The sequence below is a fragment of the Balaenoptera musculus genome, chromosome 15, assembly GCF_009873245.2.
Source record: "Balaenoptera musculus isolate JJ_BM4_2016_0621 chromosome 15, mBalMus1.pri.v3, whole genome shotgun sequence".
Classification (NCBI taxonomy): domain Eukaryota; kingdom Metazoa; phylum Chordata; class Mammalia; order Artiodactyla; family Balaenopteridae; genus Balaenoptera; species Balaenoptera musculus.
Window position 1 is genome coordinate 25,119,646 of NC_045799.1, and position 19,776 is coordinate 25,139,421.

The 19,776-nt window shown below is 40.2% G+C and overlaps 1 long non-coding RNA gene across 1 annotated transcript; it reads right to left on the reverse strand.

Annotated features, from left to right (window-relative positions):
- Nucleotides 1-6,957: 6,957 nt before the first annotated feature.
- Nucleotides 6,958-19,589, reverse strand: LOC118880576. The gene is made up of 4 exons (XR_005016338.1): nucleotides 19,467-19,589; nucleotides 17,485-17,560; nucleotides 17,113-17,234; nucleotides 6,958-7,290 (listed from the first exon to the last, which is right to left on the reverse strand). It is a non-coding gene; the product is annotated as an uncharacterized LOC118880576 (long non-coding RNA).
- Between the last annotated feature and the right edge of the window lie 187 nt (nucleotides 19,590-19,776).

Consider the following 19,776-nt stretch of genomic DNA (forward strand, 5'->3'; position numbering starts at 1 on the left):
GCGTGGGTTTATCTCTGGGCTTTCTATCCTGTTCCATTGATCTATTTCTCTGTTTTTGTGCAAGTACCATACTGTCTTGATTACTGTAGCTTTGTAGTATAGTCTGAAGTCAGGTAGCCTGATTGCTCCAGCTCCGTTTTTCTTTCTCAAGATTGCTTTGGCTATTCGGGGTCTTTTGTGTTTCCATACAAATTGTGAAATTTTTTGTTCTAGTTCTGTGAAAAATGCCAGTGGTAATTTGATAGGGATTGCATTGAATCTGTAGATTGCTTTGGGTTGTAGAGTCATTTTTACAATGTTGATTCTTCCAGTCCAAGAACATGGTATATCTCTCCATCTATTTGTAACATCTTTAATTTCTTTCATCAGTGTCTTATAATTTTCTGCATAAAGGTCTTGTCTCCTTAGGTAGGTTTATTCCTAGATATTTTATTCTTTTTGTTGCAATGGTTAATTTCACTTTCAGATTTTTCACCATTAGTGTATAGGAATGCAAGCGATTTCTGTGCATTAATTTTGTATCCTGCTACTTTACCAAATTCATTGATTAGCTCTAGTAGTTTTCTGGTAGCATCTTTAGGATTCTCTATGTATAGTATCATGTCATCTGCAAACAGTGACAGCTTTACTTCTTCTTTTCCAATTTGGATTCCTTTTATTTCTTTGTCTTCTCTGATTGCTGTGGCTAAAACTTCCAAAACTATGTTGAATAATAGTGGTGAGAGTGGGCAACCTTGTCTTGTTACAGATCTTAGTGGAAATGGTTTCAGTTTTTCACCATTGAGGACGATGTTGGCTGTGGGTTTGTCATATATGGCCTTTATTATGTTGAGGAAAGTTCCCTCTATGCCTACTTTCTGGAGGGTTTCTATAATAAATGAGTGTGGAATTTTGTCAAAAGCTTTCTCTGCATCTATTGAGATGATCATAAGGTTTTTCTCCTTTAATTTGTTAATATGGTGTATCACATTGATTGATTTGTGTATATTGAAGAATCCTTGCATTCCTGGGATAAACCCCACTTGATCATGGTGTATGATCCTTTTAATGTGCTGTTGGATTCTGTTTGCTAGTATTGTGTTGAGGATTTTTGCATCTATGTTCATCAGTGATATTGGCCTGTAGTTTTCTTTCTTTGTGGCATCTTTGTCTGGTTTTGGTATCAGGGTGATGGTGGCCTCGTAGAATGAGTTTGGGAGTGTTCCTCCCTCTGCTGTATTTTGGAAGAGTTTGAGAAGGATAGGTGTTAGCTCTTCTCTAAATGTTTGATAGAATTCGCCTGTGAAGCCATCTGGTCCTGGGCTTCTGTTTGTTGGAAGATTTTTAATCACAATTTCAATTTCAGTGCTTGTGATTGGTCTGTTCATATTTTCTGTTTCTTTCTGGTTCTGTCTTGGAAGGTTGTGCATTGCTAAGAATTTGTCCATTTCTTCCAGGTTGTACAGTTTATTGCCATATAGTTGCTTGTAGTAATCTCTCCTGATCCTTTGTATTTCTGCAGTGTCAGTTGTTACTTCTCCTTTTTCATTTCTAATTCTATTGATTTGAGGCTTCTCCCTTTTTTTCTTGATGAGTCTGGCTAACGGTTTATCAATTTTGTTTACCTTCTCAAAGAACCAACTTTTAGTTCTATTGATCTTTGCAATTGTTTCCTTCATTTCTTTTTCATTTATTTCTGATCTGATCTTTATTTCTTTCCTTCTGCTAACTTTTGGGGTTTTTTGTTCTTCTTTCTCGAATTGCTTTAGGTGTAATGTTTGGTTGTTTATTTGAGATGTTTCTTGTTTCTTAAGGTAGGATTGTATTGCTATAAACTTCCCTCTTAGAACTGCTTTTGCTGCATCCCATAGGGTTTGGGTCGTCGTGTTTTCATTGTCATTTGTTTCTAGGTATTTTTCAATTTCCTCTTGGATTTCTTCAGTGATCTTTTGGTTATTAAGTAGTGTGTTGTCAAGCCTCCATGTGTTTGCATTTTTTACAGATTTTTTCCTCTAATTGATATCTAGTCTCTTAACGTTGTGGTTGGAAAAGATACTGGATACGATTTCAATTTTCTTAAATTTACCAAGGCTTGATTTGTGACCCAAGATATGATCTATCCTGGAGAATGTTCCATGAGCACTTGAGAAGAAAGTATATTCTGTTGTTTTGGGATGGAATGTCCTATAAATATCAATTAAGTCCATCTTGTTTAATGTATCATTTAAAGCTTGTGTTTCCTCATTTATTTTCATTTTGGATGATCTGTCCATTGGTGAAAGTGGAGTGTTAAAGTCCCCTACTATGATTGTGTTACTGTCGATTTCCCCTTTTATGGCTGTTAGTATTTGCCTTATGTATTGAGGTGCTCCTATGTTGGGTGCATAAGTATTTACAATTGTTATATCTTCTTCTTGGATTGATCCCTTGATCATTATGTAGTGTTCCTCTATGTCTCTTGTAATAGTCTTTGTTTTAAAGTCTATTTTGTCTGATACGGGAATTGCTACTCCAGCTTTCTTTTGATTTCCATTTGCATGGAATATCATTTTCCATCCCCTCACTTTCAGCCTGTATGTGTCCCTAGGTCTGCAGTGGGTCTCATGTAGACAGCATATATACGGGTCTTGTTTTTGTATCCATTCAGCCAGTCTATGTCTTTTGGTTGGAGCATTTAATCCATTTACATTTAAGGTAATTATCGATATGTATGTTCCTATTATCATTTTCTTAATTGTTTTGGGTTTGTTTTTGTGGGTCTTTTCCTTCTCTTGTTTTTCTTGCCTAGAGAAGTTCCTTTAGCATTTGTTGTAAAGCTGGTTTGGTGGTGCTGAATTCTCTTAGCTTTTGCTTGTCTATAAAGCTTCTAATTTCTCTGTCAAATCTGAATGAGATCTCTGCTGGGTCGAGTAATCTTGGTTGTAGGTTTTTCTCCTTCATCACTTTAAATATGTCCTGCCACTCCCTTCTGGCTTGCAGAGTTTCTGCTGAAAGATCAGCTGTTAACCTTATGGGGATTCCCTTGTGTTTTTTTTGTTGTTTTTGCCTTGCTGCTTTTAATATTTTTTCTTTGTATTTAATTTTTGATAGTTTGATTAATATGTGTCTTGGTGTGTTTCTCCTTGGATTTATCCTGTATGGGGCTCTCTGTGCTTCCTGGACTTGATTAACTACTTCCTTTCTCATATTAGGGACGTTTTCTACTATAATCTCTTCAAATATTTTCTCAGTCCCTTTCTTTTTCTCTTCTTCTTCTGGGACCCCTATAATTCAAATGTTGAGGCGTTTAATGTTGTCCCAGAGGTCTCTGAGAGTGTCCTCAATTCTTTTCATTCTTTTTTGTTTAATCTGATCTGCAGTAGCTATTTCCAGTATTTTATCTTCCAGGTCACTTATCCGTTCTTCTGTGTCAGTTATTCTGCTATTGATCCCTTCTAGAGAATTTTTAATTTCATTTATTGTGTTGTTCATCACTGTTTGTTTGCTCTTTAGTTCTTCTAAGTCCTTGTTAAACGTTTCTTGTATTTTCTCCATTCTATATCCAAGATTTTGGATCATCTTTACTATTATTATTCTGAATTCTTTTTCAGGTAGACTGCCTATTTGCTCTTCATTTCTTAGGTCTGGTGGGTTTTTGCCTTGCTCTTTCATCTGCTGTGTGTTTCTCTGTCTTCTCATTTTGCTTAACCTACTGTGTTTGGGGTCTCCTTTTCGCAGGCTGCAGGTTCATAGTTCCCGTTGTTTTTGGTGTGTGTCCCCAGTGGCTAAGGTTGGTTCAGTGGGTTGTGTAGGCTTCCTGGTGGAGGGGACTAGTGCCTGTGTTATGGTCGATGAGGCTGGATCTTGTCTTTCTTGTGGGCAGGTCCATGTCTGGTGGTGTGTTTTGGGGTGTCTGTGGCCTTATTATGATTTTAGGCAGCGTCTGTGCTAATGCATGGTGTTGTGTTCCTGTCTTGCTAGTTGTTTGGCATGGGGTGTCCTGCACTGGAGCTTGTTGATCGTTGAGTGCAGCTGGGTCTTGGCATTGAGATGGAGATCTCTGGAGATTTTCACTGTTTGATATTACGTGGAGCTGGGAGGTCTCTTGTGGACCAATGTCGTGAACTTGGCTCTCCCACCTCAGAGGCACAGCCCTGATACCTGGCTGGAGCACCAAGAGCCTGTCATCCACACGGCTCAGAATAAAAGGGAGAAAAGAAAGAAAAGAAAGAAAGAACTAAATAACGTAAAATAAAATAAAGTTATTAAAATAAAAAATAATTATAAAGAAAAGAAAATTTTAAAGTAATTAAAAAAAAAGGACAGACAGAACCCTAGGATAAATGGTAAAAGCAAAGCTATACAGACAAAATCTCACACAGAAGCATACATATACACACTCACAAAAAGAGGTAAAGGGGAAAAAATAATATATCTTGCTCCCAAAGTCCACCTCCTCAATTTGGGATGATTCGTTGTCTATTCAGGTATTCCACAGATGCAGGGTACATCAAGTTGATTGTGGAGCTTTAATCCGCTGCTCCTGAGGCTGCTGGGAGAGATTTCCCTTTCTCTTCTTTGTTCGCACAGCTCCCGGGGTTCAGCTTTGGATTTGGACCCGCCTCTGCGTGTAGGTCGCCTGAGGGCGTCTGTTCTTCGCTCAGACAGGACGGGGTTAAAGGCACAGCTGCTTCGGGGGCTCTGGTTCACTCAGGTCGGGGGGAGGGAGGGGTATGGATGCGGGGCGAGCCTGCGGCGGCAGAGGCCAGCGTGACGTTGCACCAGCCTGAGGCGCGCCGTGCGTTCTCCCGGGGAAGTTGTCCCTGGATCACGGGACCCTGGCAGTGGTGGGCTGCACAGGCTCCCAGGAGGGGCGGTGTGGATAGTGACCTGTGCTCGCACACAGGCTTTTTGGTTGCGGCAGCAGCAGCCTTAGCGTCTCATGCCTGTCTCTGGGGTCCGCGCTGATAGCCGCGACTCGCGCCCGCGTCTGGAGCTCCTTTAAGCAGCGCTCTTAATCCCCTCTCCTCGAGCACCAGGAAACAAAAGAGGCAAGAAAAAGTCTCTTGCCTCTTCGGCAGGTCCAGACCTTTTCCTGGACTCCCTCCCGGCTAGCTGTGGTGCACTAACCCCTTCCGGCTGTGTTCACGCCGCCAACCGCAGTCCTCTCCCTGCCTGAGACTCAGCTCCCAGCCCCCGCCCATCCCGGCGGGTGAGCAGACAAGCCTCTCGGGCTGGTGAGTGCAGGTCGGCACCGATCTTCTGTGTGGGAACCTCTCCACTCTGCCCTCCGCACCCCTGTTGCTGCGCTCTCCTCCGTGGCTCCTGCAATGCCTTTTATGATACTGTCTTGGAAGTCACACGTCATCACTTCTGTCATCATGTATTTGTCAGAAGCAAGAAACTAAGTCCAACTCACACTCAAGGGCAGAGGAATTAGACTCCACTTTCTGAAGGGAGGAGTGTCAAAGAATTTGTGGACATATTTTGAAAACCATCACACCATGTGACTTGGTCTAATAAAATTGGTGACGTGTGACTTCTGGGCAGAAGCTTTAAGAGCCAGTGAGTGGTTTGCCTGCCTCTTTTCCCTCTTCCATAAAACAGACAATATTTCAGATAGAAGACCTGGATCCTGGAGTAAAGATGATGTGGGGCAGAGCTTTTATTGTCCACTGTCAAGTATGTTAGGCATAGTACAAAGTACTTAACAAATAGTACCACATTCAATATTTATAGCAATGGTAAATATTATTATACATACTTTATAGAAGAAAGAGAACTATCATCCTTCAACTTTTCCTGATATTCTTGACATGATTCACTTTGCCTTGTCTATTTTTTTCTTTTTATCAAAAGCACTTTTCACCTTCTAACAAACTGTAGTCAGTATTCATTTTGTTGTCTGTCTAGTCTTACAAAAATTTAAGTTCCCTAAAGGCAGGGAGGGGAATTCCCTGGCGATCCAGTGGTTAGGATTCTATGCTTCCACTGCAAGGGCCATGGGTTCCATCCCTGGTCAGGGAACTAAGATCCCGCATGCCACGCAGTGGGGCCAAACAAACAAAAAACCAAACAAACAAACAAAAACAAGGGCAGGGATCTTTGTTTTGTTCACTGATGTATCCCAATGTACAGAACAGTGCTGGAACATAAATATTTATTGAAGGTGGATTTTTCAGTCCCAATCTTCTCCCTGGAAAGTGTTCCAGTTTGTCTACAAATTTTCTAATGATAATACTCCAAGCGAGGTCTGACAAGCCTAGGTTGTTTCTTACTAGTTCTGTTCTCAGAAGTTAACCATATTTCCAAGATCTCACTTAAGTCTCCAATAAATCCACTGATTATGACCAATATTCTCATGCTATCCTCTGGCTGCCATGGGCTCTTTTTTTTTTTTCAAACTTTTTTTTTTTTTGGCTGTGCCATGCAGCATATGGGGATCTTAGTTCCCCGGCCAGGGGTCGAACCCTGCAATGGAAGGGTGGAGTCCCAACCACTGGACCGCCAGGGAAGTCTCCATGGGTTCTAAGTTGTGACAAATCACCAAAGATAGGCTTGTCCTACCTATCCTACTGGAAATTCTTACATTATCTTGGGTCTCTCTTTATCACCCTTATCCCTTCAAAATCACAAAATATCTGTCCTATTTTTATTCCTCTAGTGTTCTAAAAATGGCTTTTTGCGCTTTTCTTCCGAGGTAACATTTGTGCATTTTAACAAATACCTTGATCCCAGATTGTCAAACTAATGGTGAGAATTTTAGAAAACAAGGCAGGTCAGTGAGGAAGATATTACTGGGCAGCCATGCCACTGCAGAAGAGACAAAATTGTTGCTGCCTGGCTTTCACAATCATTCTCGGGGAGTGTGCAATAAAAGTTTACAAACACATTTCCAAGTGTCATATAATGTACTTTTATGAAATGCAGTCTTTTTTATTCAATAAAAAATTTTTAACTAAACAATAAAGAAACATTAAAAGCAAAACTTTTTTTCTCAGCCCATAAAACTCAGGAACAAAATCTGCTCCTTCTCCAAAAACAAATGTGTTAAATCTGTTTGCAAAAGGAACAAAGAGCAGAGAAAGCTGTGTTCTGTTTACTGACACCCCTTAATAATTATTATGTGTGGAACAATACTTATGACCTTATTTGAAGTTATACCAAGGAACAAAGCAACAGTAAAACAACATAGAAATGAAGTCAATGTGGTGCATAAAAAGAAGAAATGACCAGAAGAATGAAGAGCTGGAATCCAGTTTCTGCTTTGCTACTATCTAGATGTATGACATATACAAACCACTTCACTTCTCTGGATCTCAATTTCTTTATCTGTAAAATGTTGAGATTAGAAAAGATGGCTTAGAAACTCTTTCAGCTTTTTAATATTAACACAAAGAGGTATATACAGTTTTCTAGTATGGAAGAATAGGACCAGTGGCGTGCTGGTAAATGTTTGATAAATATATAAATGTTTAATAATAACTGGCTCTCTGGTGGAAAAAAAAACTTTGTTGTGTTGTGCAACAAAACATTGGTGGGAATACTTTTACCATGGTCAGTTTTCAAGCTACCAATAGTTTAACAGCCTACTAGCAAAATTCCTGAAAATTTAACAATTAGCATTCAGAATCTAGTAAGAGCAACTCTAACACACCACTAAATAGGACTCCATTTATTCATTTGCCTATTCATTCATTCAACAACACTCACTAAACATTTATTATGTGCAAGGAATACAAAGGAATACAAAGATGTGTAAAATTTGGCTCTTGTCCCAAGAGGTTTAGATTCTAGCAAACAGTAAATGAATACAGACAACTCTAATGCTAGAAAGAACATGACAAATAAGATAAAGAAAGCAGGCATAAGTGAAGTACTACAAAGTTTCAGCAGAGAAAGAGACTATTTTATACTGAGGTTATTGGGTGGAAGGGATCTTGGGGAAGGAAAAGAGACTTCTCAAAAAGAATAAGGCTATTTAAAGGTATTTTTTTGTTTGTTTAAAAGAGTTATTTAGGGACTTCCCTGGTGGTCCAATGGTTAGGACTCTGGGCTTCCACCACTGGAGGTATGGGTTCCATCCCTGGTCGGGGAATTAAGATCCTGCTAGCCATGCAGCGCCACCAAAAAAAAAAAAAAAAAAAGTTATCTAACAGAAGAGAAGTAACACTGTATGTTGGGAAACCAAGAACCTGAGAAGAAATACTTAGAGGAAGCTAGAAATAAAGAGGCTAACAAGCGATTATACATGTGGGAGGGTAATAAAAGCTACCAGGTCAGATGGCTCCACCAAGAACAATCTTAAACTGGAATGAGTTTAACACCATCAAAAGGGAATTGGAGTACAATTTAGGAAGGAAGATATTAAGAGAGCCTTGGGTCATTTCAAAGGAACCCAACTTTAGGGGGCTTCCCTGGTGGCACAGTGGTTGAGAATCCGCCTGCCAATACAGGGGACACAGGTTCGAGCCCCGGTCCGGGAAGATCCCACATGCCACGGAGCAACGAAGCCCGTGCACCACAACTACTGAGCCTGTGCTCTAGAGCCCACGAGCCACAACTACTGAGCCCGCATGCCACAACTACTGAAGCCTGCCCACCTAGAGCCCATGCTCTGCAACAAGAGAAGCCACTGCAATGAGAAGCCCGCACACTGCAACGAAGAGTAGCCCATGCTCGCTGTAACTAGAGAAAGCCTGCATGCAGCAACAAAGACCCAACGCAGCCAAAAATTTAAAAATAAATAAATAAATAAATAAATAAATAAATAAATAAATAAAAGGGGGAAAAAGTTGTCATATTTAAAGGAGGTATAATATCTGGGAACTGATCAGATCGCATCTGGCAGATGATATTTAGTTAATCTCTTTGAGCCCATTTTCTTATTTGTAAAATGGGGGTAATTACAGTACCTATTTCACAGGGTTAGGAAAACAAGATAATATATTAAGGAGCGTAGAGGAGTGTTCAAAAGGAAGCATTCAATAAATATTAGCTATAATAATATAGCCTTAATTGAAAAATTATACTGTTCTAAAATATATGAAATGGTTACTTTTAAAAATTTAAGGTCCACTATCTAGTGGGCATTTTAATTTAATTTTTATTTTCCAAAAGTGTATTTTAAATTTCCAAAGGTGAGCTAAAGTTCTAATATTCTAGGTATTGTTGAACAAATTAAGTCTCACTCTGTACTTTTTTCTTTTTTTTGGCTGTGTTGGGTCTCCGTTGCTGCGCAGGCTTTCTCTAGCTGCGGCGAGCGGGGGCTACTCTTTGTTGTGGTGCACGGGCTTCTCATTGTGGTGGTTTTTCTTGTTGCGGAGTGCAGGATTTAGGCATGCGGGCTTTAGTAATTGTGGCACGCGGGCTCAGTAGTTGTCGCTCGCGGGCTCTAGAGCGCAGGGTCAGTAGTTGTGGCGCACGGGCGTAGTGCGCCCGTGCGCCACAACTACTCCACAGCATGTGGGTTCGTCCCAGACCAGGGATCAAACCCGTGTCCCCTGCATTGGCAGGCGGATTCTTAACCACCGAGCCACCAGGGAAGTCCCGTTTGTACTTTTCAAGATCATAAAAACTCTCTTTATATCTCCTTCACCACGCTTCCTCTAGATTTCATGCTATAATTTTATTTGTTTAGATGTGTCAAATTCTTTTGTTAATACTCATAAGAACATGGATATCAGTAACAATAGCAGTTAAGTTTACCAGATCTTTGGGGTACTCCAGGATTTTGGATAAAATCTTTCCTTTTTATAAAAATATAAATCATTATGGGACTTCCCTGGTGGCCCAGTGGTTAACACTCAGCACTTCCAATGCAGGGGACCCAGGTTCGATCCCTGGTCAGGGAACTAAGATCCCACATGCCATCCCACATGCCGTGCAGCATGGCCAAAAATTTTTAAAAATATATTATATATAATATATATTTATTTACATATATAAAAATCATTAAGGAACTCTTTCTTTGGAAGAAGACAGACTGTTTTGTTTTTACTTTATTGTTTACGTCCAACTTAAGCCTAAATTTAACAATGAAAATAGAATCTTCCTGGAGCATATGGAACTTTTTGTCTTTTCTAAACAAGGAATTATGGGAACATTTAATGACAAACATTCTCCTCACAATATGGTCAATAAATCTCTGGCAACATTGATTTGGTGCCCATTAGAAGCAGAGAACAGCAATAATAGGATGTGGAAAATTTCAGAGGCAAAGATACAGTTGGTACTTTTAAAATTCTTATAGTTTAATAGAGGAGACTGAATAATCCCTAATAAGTACACTGCAGCATATTCACTACTAGAGGGATTTAGCATGAAGCAGTTCTTCTTGAACATTTTTCATTGCAATTTAGCTTCTGGAGTAAGCAGAAGAAACGGGAGGGCCAGAATCAATAATATACCTAAGGTGACAGAGCCAGTAAGTCATAGAAAGGGGATTTAAACCTAGGTCTCTTAATTCCATATATGAGACAGTCTCACAACGTTTATCTTGAGGATAACATCTTTTTGAGATTCCAGAAGATCTATGACATTTGTTTTCACAATTTAAAAAAATCAGCCAGTAAGACTGATTAGAACGCAGAGGATAGCAATGCTTTAGTATTCCACCTTATTTCTCTCATTTTGGGAGAAGGCAGCAACTGTGACACCCCAAATTCAATGAGATACTTAAAAAAATGGCCTAAATAGTTAGGGTTTTATTCTTCTGAAATATCTAGGGTTGTTATTTTCTAGTATTCTTCCAGGACTTATCTATAAAGAAAATTCATAATGTCATTTTATATCATAGGTCTGGATAGACACAAGATTTTCTTTCTCTTTCCTTCTCTCTCTCTCTTTCTATCTTTGATATTTTTAATGTTTATCAAGGTAATACATGTAAATACTTTAAGTCTTGTGGTTTAAAAAAAGTCATGTGGAACTACAAGGCTCACAACAAAACACAGCAGGAGTATATTTTAACACACACACAGACTTAAAAAAAAAAAAGCAGTGGCCTCCCCAAAGCCTGAGATACCCTCCCAGACTCTTTCACTGGCTTTTTTTCTTTTCATATTTACTAACATTTTCCTAAATTAAATATTTTTACTGCTTTCTTTTTTGATTTGTAAATTTTAAACAGTACCTGATATAAAAGATAAAGATCCAACACTTTATGCTTTCCCTCCCTTCAGCCTCACAATATTGTTATATCACATTTAAATTAAATCAATGTTTCATATTAACCTTACTATGACTCTATAAGTGTGGTTTACTTCTGGATCAATTAATTGTATTATGATTACATTTCCTTTCTTATGTAACTTTTTGTTTGTCTTGCAATTAATAATTGCCTCAGTTTGTTTGCCAAATTTTCTGTATCATTATCACTAACTGTTCCAGACTAACAGAAATGTAAAAATGCCTTAACTATTTTTAGCACACCCAAACATGTCGTATACTCTAACAGTTTTACTGGAAATACTCCCCTGGAGCACTCCTTCCCCTTTAGTCTGGACTATCCCTCACAAGGTCTGCTGTACAGCTATCACCTTGGGACTTCCTTTTACCCTTCTTAGGTTGATCCCCTCTTTCCTAAAACCTCTATCTTTGTCGTTCTTGTTTCAGTAGAGCACATCCTCCAGTAGTGTCCCAGGAAAAGCTTGGGGGTTAGTAAATTGTTTTGATCCTTGCATCTTTAGTTGTGCCTCACACTTGAGTGATAACATGACTTAGTATAGAATTCTAGGTTGAAAATAATTTTCTCTCAGAATTTTGAAAGCACTGTTTCATCGTCTTCTAACCACCAGTGTCAATGTTAAGAAATATGCTATTCTTATTACCTACTCTTTTATGAATAATCCATTCCCCTTCCCTGCTCCCTCTTCACCTCCTATCAACAAGATTTTTGGATCTTCTCTTTATCCCTTGTCTTTAGAAATTTCATGATAATGTCCCATAGTTCTCTTGGTTTTGGTTTTTTTCCCTTCATTATGCTGGGCACTCAGCAGGCTCTGTCAATCTGGAAACTCGTGTCCTTCAGTTATCAGAGATCTTGTAATTTCTTTGATAATTTTCTTCCCTTCATTTCTTCTCCATTTCTAAAACTGTAGTTAGCCTAACATTGGACCTAATGGATTCATTCTCCAATTATCTTTTCTCTTTTTTTTTTTAAGTGGTAATGTATATGAAAATGATTTAAAGTTTTTTTTTTTAAATTAATTATTTATTTATTTATGGCTGTGTTGGGTCTTCGTTTCTGTGCGAGGGCTTTCTCTAGTTGCGGCAAGCGGGGGCCACTCTTCATCACGGTGCGCGGGCCTCTCACTATCGCGGCCTCTCTTGTTGCAGAGCACAGGCTCCAGACACGCAGGCTCAGTAATTGTGGCTCACGGGCCTAGTTGCTCCGCAGCATGTGGGATCTTCCCAGACCAGGGCTCGAACCCGTGTCCCCTGCATTGGCAGTCAGATTCTCAACCACTGCGCCACTAGGGAAGCCCATATCTTTTCTCTTTTATTTTCAGGTCTGTCTTTTTGTTCTATTTTTCTGGGAGATTTCCTCAATTTTATACATTAATACTTCTATTATTTGTTTTTGCTATTAAAAAAATTTCCCAGAGCTATTATTCTCTGATTGCTCCTTTTTTTTGGAGCAACTTGTCTTTGCTTTATGGATGCACTATTTTATACTATCAGAGGCAGAGGATGCTTATTGTTTTCAAAAAAATATTCTTCTGCTCTCTATATTGCCTCTGTTTTCCATTTCTATTTGATGCTGTCTTTCTTGGTGAAGGTTTATCTCAACTATCTGGTGATCCTTTGCTGTCCCTTCATATTTAAGAGTGAGTCATTACAAAGGTATTTGGAAGGTCTATGTTAGGCGGAAGAGTTTGTCAGTTGGTGGGTTTCATCACAGGTTGATAAAGTGGGGACCTATTTGTTTTGCTGGGAGACCCTCAAGTATCATTATCTATAGATATTTCTTCCGGGGTTATCCAATTTTAAGTTTCTCCCAAAATTAATCCTCTGCTCTCCTGCCTCGAGAATATAAGCCTTGCTGTCAGCATCCTTGGAGTGAAGTAGAGCAGGAAAGCTGGGCGAGTTTCATCATTCAGCATGTAGATATTCATCTGATCTCTGTTTTCAGTGTGGTATCCTCCTATCCCAGCCTCCTCAGCTATGACCTTTAGCTGTACCCGGTACCTCAGTCTGGAGCTTCTCTGATTTAATTTTTCACAGAATAAACCAGGGAGATAGAGGCGTAGTTGCCTAACTGAGCAGGATGAGGAAGGAGCCTGGTAGTTTAACTTCTTATATAGACTTTCCGCCAATCTCCCTCTTTTTGGCCCTTCACATATCTCTGCTGCTATAGTATCTGCTCCTTTCAATTCCTGATGTTTTAGTGTTCTGCAACATGAACCTGCTTGCCTCTCATTAGTATACCCCTCCCCAGTATTTGGAATTCAATTTTCTCGGCTCAACTTTCCATCTTCCAAAATGTTGCTGATATCCCTCATCTGCTGTTATCTTTCTTATTCCCTTTGTCCTTGTGGACTGATAACATTAAAAATATTAACTCAATGTCATTTTAGTGAATGGGGGAGAGAATAAGGATGAAGATGTGTTTAATTTGTCCATGTATACTGAGAATTGAAGGACTTTCAAGATGCTCACTCTTTCACTCCCATAAAAAAATGTCAGAACCAGAAAATTCAGAGATAAAATTCTGCTCTCATGAGGCTGATGTGGAAAACACATGGGTCTGAGAATTGCAGTACCTATTTTCAAGTCCTGCTATTATTATTTATTGGCTGGTTGATGTTGGTGTTAGGTAAGTTAAATTTTCTATCTGTTTCATCATCTGTAAAGTGGTGATAATTGTCCTTACCACAGTCTATCTTACTTGTAATGACTAAGGTAAGATAATTGATATAAATGTATGAATATATATCAAATATATAATATTTACCATTAACTCTATTACCAAGAGGCATAGTCAAATATATTTTGAGAAGCAGTGTAACAGTAGAAAGAGTATGGGCTTCAGAGTCACACAGACCTGCACTTGGTTGTATCTCTGTCATTCATTGTGTGATCCTGGGCAAGTGAGAACCTCTCAGCTTTGTTTTCCCCGTTTATAAAACGAGTATGATGTTATTAACCTGACAACGCTGTTGTGAGGACTAAATGAGATAATGCATGTAACACATCTGTTATAGGGCCTAACACTTATTAGGTACTCAGCAGATGTTCATTCTTCCTCTTATCCCCTTAATTTGGGACCAGCTTTATTATGTTCACATGAGAATCCTAAACTTGTATTTCCTCAATTAATGCTAAACCACATTAGTAATTAGGATCTTAGGTCATCAATAGCCCTCATAAAGGCTTTTTATTTGCTGTTTTCCCAGGACCAAATTATAAGTTGAGCAGCCCAAGTTGAAAGAGTTCAGCGTATATATCCTTTGAAGTGGTAACAGGTTATTGCTAAGACATCTTTAGGAATATTTTGTTATGAAATAAGACATAAAATTTGTAATGAATATTAAAGGAGATCAGGGACACTGGAATACTGGAACTACTACTCAAAAAAATTATCTTAAGAGTTATTCATTTTTGGGGGTTTTTTTCTCTCTGATCCTTACATAAACCCAGAAGCTGGGAATGTTTTATTATCCTGTTTAAAGATGAAGAAATCAAGGCATGAGTGAAAAAGTGACTTGCTCAAGATTCATTAGTCATAAAGGAACAAGGAACTCCAACCTTGGTCTTTTGACTCCCTATTCAGTGGTCTTTTGAAAAAAAAATTCTGGTTAAATTCACATAACATAAAATTTACCATCTTAACCATTTTTGTGTGCAACTAAGTACATTCACCATGTTGTGCAACCAGTCTCCAGAACACCTTTTATCCTGCAAAACTAAAACTCTATACCCATTAAACAACAATTCTCCATTCTCCCTCATCCCCCAGACTCTGGCAACCACCATTCTACTTTCTGTTTCTATGAACTTGACAACCCTAAGCACTTCATATAAATGGGATCATACAGTACTTACCTTTTTGTGACTGGCTTATTTCACTTAACATAATGTCCTCAAGTTTCATCCATGTTATAGCATGTCAGAATTTCCTTCTTTTTAAGGCTGAATAACATTCCATTACATGTATATACCACATTTTGTTTATCCATTCATCTATCAATGGACATTTGGGTTGCTTGCACCTGTTGGCTATTGTGAATAATGCTGCTATACATATAGGTATACAAATATCTCTTTGAGACTCTGCTTTCAATTTTTTTCAATATATACCCAGAACTGGAATTGCTGTATCATATGGTAATACTATTTTTAATTTCTTGAGGAACCACCATATTGTTTTTGGGAACAGCCATACACAGTGGCTGCACTATTTTACATTCCAACCAACAGTACACAAGGGTTCCAATTTCTCCACATCCTTGTTAACACTTGTCATTTTCTTTCTTTTTTTTTTTTCCTAATAGCCATCCAATTGGTGTGAGGTGGTATCTCATTGTGGTTTTCTTAAGAGTTTTGAAGTCTTCTGTAGAGAAGCCAAGACACTAAGTAACCCTGTAAATCACAACACAATTTACATCAAGATCCTACCAGATTTAACACACTGTAGGAGGCAACAGTACACATAGTCATTGCTTTCAAGGATTTTATAATCTAGCTGGAAAGAAAGGACATATGCACTTAAAAATAAATAACAGGACTTCCCTGGTGGCACAGTGGTTAAGAATCTGCCTGCCAATGCAGGGGACACGGGTTCGAGCCCTGGTCCAGGAAGATCCCACATGCCGCGGAGCAACTAAGCCTGTGCACCACAACTACTGAGCCTGCGCTCTAGAGCCTGCGAGCCACAACTACTGAGCCCACGTGCTGCAACTACTGAAGCCCACGCGCCTAGAGCCTGTGCTCTGCAACAAGAGAAGCCACTACAATGAGAAGTCCACACACTGCAATGAAGAGTAGCCCCCGCTCACCACAACTAGAGAAAGCCCACATGCAGCAACGAAGACCCAACGCAGCCAAAAAAAAAAAGATAGATTTTGTACCTATCCTCAAGCACTTTATATACATTCTAGTAGTGAAGTGAGATTATTAAATCACAAGTAAGAAAAACAGACCAATAAATTAAACAAATTGTGGTAAGTGTTATGAAGTAAAGGGGAAAGAGGTGACTGTTGCAGTATCCAAGAAAGAGATGACTATCGCCTGGACCAGGCTAGTGGCAGTAGAGAAAAAAGTGGTTGGATTTGAGATTTATTTTGGACATTGAATCAATAAGACTTGATAATGAATTGGATGAAGAAAGTAAGGAAAAGGAAGGAACTGAGTTAACTCCTGAGTTTCTGACTTAAGCAACTGGGTAGAGAGCAGTGCCTTGTTAATTAAGATGAGGAAGATTTGCAGTGGGACATACCCAGAGTTCTGTTATAAACACAGTAACTTTGAGATCTCTGTAAGACAAGCAAATGAAAAGAAACAGGCACTTGGACATGTAAGGCTAGAATTCTGAGGAGAAGTTTGGATTGGAAATAATGGATTTGAGAATCATTGACATAATGATGTTATTTGGAGACAGTATTTCCATTAGACTAGATTCCTAAATCTCCCCATTGACACATTATCTCATAAGTCGTTTCTATATATGATTAAATAATTAAGAATTCATTTCTGTTGGTTTAGTTCTCAGAGGATAAACTATTCAAGACTTCTTTGGGTAAGGGGGCGGTGCTCACTATACCTCCTGTCTACCTCATCAACCCAAAGACAAATTTAATTTCAGAGTTACTAAATGCTTTTCATTAATATCTCAGTGACTTTCTCTTTTACTCATCAAAGCTAACTCGTAAAGTCCCCATGAAATGAATGAAAAGGATTGAATAGGTCTGGATTTCCCTGTGGATTAGAATTTCTTTCTTATTTATGTTTTCTGTAAGTTAAACATCACCTACAAGGATGTATGGGCTTGCTTAAGTAGACAGAGTACTGGACTAAAATCATGAGATCTGGGTTCTAGTTCAAGTACTGTCACTATTTAAAGTCATAGCCTCTATAGGCCTGTTTTTGTGGGTCAAGTGAAGAGACTAAGGAATATTTTAAAGCCTATGAAAACAAAATTCAGTAGCTTACTACTAGGAAGCTGGAGATCTGGAGTGGTGCTGAGCATCAGGAATGGCCCAGAGTGAAGATTCCAGGAGGCTGTTCTGGATTTCTCACTACTTTTTGTGGACTCCATAATTTGGCTTCTGTATCTATAAAATAGGAGAATGTCAATGATTTCCCTCACCATTATGAGAAGAAAATTAATAAATGTCTATATGTTTTACAGATTCCTGGATGAAACAGGTTAGGAAAATACAAATAACTATTGTGTTGATGTTCTTATTAGCTTAATCTAAGTACAATCTATCTCTTGGAAAACCTGGAAACACTTAGCTGCCATTGCTTTGTGACTTTTGCCAGCTCCCCAGGGAATCTTGGCTTTCCCAAGAAAACAACTACCTTGAGGGTAACCTGAAATCTCTGAAGAAAGTCTCTTGCAAGCAACCAGTTCAGGGAGGTCATATCTGGTACCATGCTGTAAAAGAAAATAAATCTTTTCACAAAAGTGGTCAACACTATTTGCTAATCAGACCAGCATTTCCCAAACAGGGAGTGGCAGTACAGCGAGGCCTCATTAAGGCTTTGTCTTTATTAATGTGAACTAACTTTGTTAGTGTGAACTAAGTAATTTAAGGGTGATTTCCTATGAGCTCCTCTTGTTACCTCTCAGAGACCAGGAGAATACAAATGGTATTCACCAGTGGCTTTTGACCAGGGGTGATTTGGTAATGGCTGGAGACATTTTTGGTTGTCACAATTAGGGAAAGGGTGCCACTGGCATCTAGTGGATAGAGGCCAGGGATACTGCTAAACATCCTACACTGCACAGAACAGCCACCAATAACAAAGAATTATCTGGCCCCAAATGTCAAGAGTGCTGCTGTTGAGAAATCCTGGTATGCACAGATATCAGTAGCTGAAAATTACTGAGGAGGCAGTGTAGTCCCCTTAGGGATACAGATTCTCAAGGTGGTAAAGCAGCAGCCACTGGCATCAGATTGCCTGGGCTTGGATCACTCTCACTGAGCTATAAGCTCCTTGGAGGCAGGGACCTAATTTTACCTACCATATTTACATTAGGGACTAGTATACAATGGAGAGTACAAACTATTTGTGGATTGTCTCACACAGTTGTTTTGAGGCCCAAAGCAGGGAATATATACTAAGTGATATGAAGCACAGTGAGAGGGAGAAAAGCAGCTCCTGAATAGGGGGAGCTAGGCTGGTGTGATCAACTAGGATGTGCTGCCCTACTGAACATAAACAATTTCACAAAACACCAACATCAGACAAAGCCACTCTGTGACCATGATGGATAAGACAAAAACAAAACCACTCCATAAACATGTTTGAATACAAACAAACAAGAATACTGTCCCAACCACAAAAGAAAAACAAACAAACAAAAAGACCAAATATCCCCCTATCCTGGCTAACACGAGGGTTCTTCTCCCTTTTTAGATAAGAATTATTAAAATACCCCATCATAGAATTACCTTCACCTCCTAATAGCATTCAATCCAGAGAGAAGGCCCGCTTCCTGGAGCCCTCCTCCAAATTACCTAACACAAGCCCAAACCCTGTAAATTCTTTCCAGCACCCTCTTTCTGAGATGTCTCCCTGTGCCTCATGCTGTGCCTCCCCTCCTTACAAGGAGACAATAAGCTCAGGTTTTTGTTTAATTTATGGCTGTGTTGTGTCTTCGTTGCTGCGCTAGTTGCCGCGAGTGGGGGGCTACTCTTCATTGCGGTGCGCGGGCTTCTCATTGCGGTGGCTTCTCTTGTTGCAGAGCACGGGCTCTAGGCGCCTGGGCTTCAGTAGTTGTGGCACGCAGGCTCAGTACTCGTGGCGCACAGGCTTAGTTGCTCTGCGGCATGTGGGATCTTCCCCGACCAGGGCTCGAACCCGTGTCCCCTGCATTGGCAGGCGGCTTCTTAACCACTGGACCACCAGGGAAGTCCAAGCCCAGCTTTGTTCAACTAGACAGGTGATCTCGGTGGTATTTGGCTGGAGGGCATTGACAATAGTGAGAGCCCCCTAAAGGGTAACTGCTATTATCATGCCTCAAGGGGAATTGCACCCGCAGCGTTCAAGCAGAGACTTCGCAAACAAGGATTTCGAGGTTTCGCGACAGAATGCCTCTTGCCAGGCCGCTTCTCCTCAGGGGAAGTCTCCTCTCCCGTCTACAGGGAGGAGCCGACCTCCCAAGTTGAAATCCAGCCTGTTGAGTTAAATTTCTCGTGAAGTAAAACCCTTTAGTGAGGTATGCGCCTCTAGCTCCAACTTCGAGTTCCTGAAACACTAGAACACCCCAATGGGGCACGGTGGAGGGAGCAGCAGGGAAACAAGCCCCGACGGGTTCATATTACTGAGTGCCTTACCCACCACCCTAACCCAGGAGAAACCGCCTCGAATTCACTCCGCAAGCGACGCAGAACAGCGCGGGTTCTCCACGCCTCCAAAAGCTGAGGCAAGGGCAACCCCCGGCAAAATCGAACCTTCCGTGCCGGCTTCCTCAGACGTCGCGCACGCGCACGGGTCGCTGGGCGGCCGCCGCGCTAGCGCCCGCCTCTTCTAGGCGGACTACAAGTCCCGGCTTGCCTGTCGCCGCGGCGTCGCCTGGTAACTCGCGCCAGTTAGAGCGCGCTAGATCGGCTTCGCCGCGCGCCTGCGCCTTGGTGGTCTCTGCGC